Source organism: Myotis davidii, unplaced genomic scaffold, assembly GCF_000327345.1.
Source record: "Myotis davidii unplaced genomic scaffold, ASM32734v1 scaffold609, whole genome shotgun sequence".
Lineage (NCBI taxonomy): Eukaryota > Metazoa > Chordata > Mammalia > Chiroptera > Vespertilionidae > Myotis > Myotis davidii.
Window position 1 is genome coordinate 252,383 of NW_006300164.1, and position 2,063 is coordinate 254,445.

The following is a 2,063-nucleotide window of genomic DNA, read 5'->3' on the forward strand; positions in this document are numbered from 1 at the left end:
TGAACAATTACCAAAAAGACAACACAACCAGGTATTTTAAGTGAGTTTATTTGTTTGTTTGTTTTTAGGATATGACCACACATTCTACCAGGACCTCCGGCCCCCGCTGACCCCCTACCCCAGTCTCGGCCGGGAGGAGGGGGCTCGTGCTTGAGGGGCAGGGACGTTTTGGCCACTTTCTTGGTTTTCTGCTGACCCCGTCGGTGTGTGTGTTTCATTTTTATTTTCCCATCACCACGTATCCCTCTGTCCCCCGTTCCCCTGCCCTCCCTCCGCAGTCACCATGCTGCCCCGTGTGGCTTCACCCTCGAGCAAACCACAGGCCAGCAGGAGGGAGAGGAGGGGTGTCCCTGGTCCCAGGGTGGGTTTGCAGCCACACGTCCAGGGCCAGGCTCTCAGCGGGCCCCAAGCAAACGTGTGGATTCAAGGAAAACATGGAGATAGGCCAGCTGTCCGCGAGGGGCCGGGTGGGGAGGAGTCTGGGTAAACCCACGTGGCGTTTATTTTCACTCCCTGAGGGTAGATTTAGGTAACTATTGTAGCGTTACTTTAAGAAGGGGACAGGAAGCGAGGGTGCTGAGTTTCAGGAGCACTTGGGGTTCATTAGGCAGCCCGTTCAGTATGATGCTAGTTATTCTGTGTCTGAGGTTTAGTGTTCCAGCCAGTATTGAGATGTATCGTTTGGGGTTTGGGGGGCATTGTCCTACTTTAGATTGAGATGTCAGTCCAGTCTGCAGGCTCTGGTGCCGGGAGGGGGTGGGCAGGGAGGGGGATCTGACCCAGGGGGGTGTCAGCCAAAGAAGGGCCTTCGGGCAATCCTTCAGAGGCCTGAGGCCTGAGGCAGCCAAGGGACTCCTCCAGCTGAGCACTTGAATGTCACCCTGGAAACTAGGTGCTGGCTGTGCTGCCCGGAGGGGCAGTGAGGTGGGTGGGTGTGAGCTCAGGCTCCTCCCCCAGGGGTTCCTGGTGTGTGCTCAGCTGGTGTCCCCTTTCCTCCTCCCTCCCCTCTCCTGGGCTGTATTGCTTTATTTTTTAAAAAATGTTTTTATTAATTTTAGAGAGAGAGGAATGGAGAGGGGGAGAGAACATTGATCACTTGCCTCCCATAGGCACCCATACTGGGGACTGAACCACAACCTGGGCAGGTGCCCTCACCAGGAATCGAACCCGTGGCCTTTCGGTGCCTCGGACACACTCAGCCAGCGGAGCCACACCCGGCGGGCTGTACTGCTTTACTAGGGAGGGCCTTCCCATCATCTGAGAGAAGTTAACCCCATGGTTGCCACTCCTCTTTGGTTTTACACAGACGGGGCTCCAGCCCCCCTAGCCTGGGAGTTCAGGAAGGGACAGAGGTCCGTAGGCGCTTCATTTAGGAAAATGGCCCCTGTGAGGTGCTGGGTGTGCCTGCCTGGTGAACGCCCGTGGCACTGCAGTCCGCACGTGGCACCTGCTGGTGTGGCTGGGGCATTTCTCAGCCACGGGAAGGTGTGTCTGCAAGTGACGAGTTACGGCAGGTGCCGGAGAAGCTCCACCTCTGCTCTGGGAGAAGCAGGCTTGGAAGTGTCAGCCTCCCCGCCCGGCCACGGCTCTGGGCCTTCTGTGGCTGTGCCTGGGTTTGCTCACGCTTCTGACCGAGGGAAACCCCGTGCGCCGTGTGGGTGACTCGCACACGCACATACGTGTTGCTCCTGGCGTGCTCCAGGCGTGTTGCCGAGTACAGTGTTTCTCAGGAACCGGTATGAGGATTGTTTTGGAAAACGGTGCTTCACGGACTGTATTCTGAGCTATATGCCCATCAGCTGGCGGCGCAATGAGGGATGGGAAGGAGCACACCCCGTGTTTCTGGAGGCAGAGCCTGGCAGGTTTTCTGGGCATGGATCACGGCCCCAAGGCCTCCGTGGCCCTTTCTCTGTTCGGCGCTCGATGACTGGACTTCGCGTTCCTCTGACAGTGCGGGCCGAGCGGTGCAGTGTGTGTGAGGCTTTCTTCCTGCTGCTCCTCAAGCCTCCCCCGGGCCAAGAGGGAGATGAGGAAGCTTCCTGTGGGGTCGGCCGGGGCTGGGG

General features: G+C 58.2%; 1 protein-coding gene across 1 annotated transcript in view; it reads left to right on the forward strand.

The window, feature by feature from the left end:
- The window catches only part of UBAC1 (UBA domain containing 1), a 59,471-nt gene that overhangs the window by 44,612 nt on the left and 12,796 nt on the right, over nucleotides 1–2,063 (forward strand). The window lies entirely within an intron of this gene.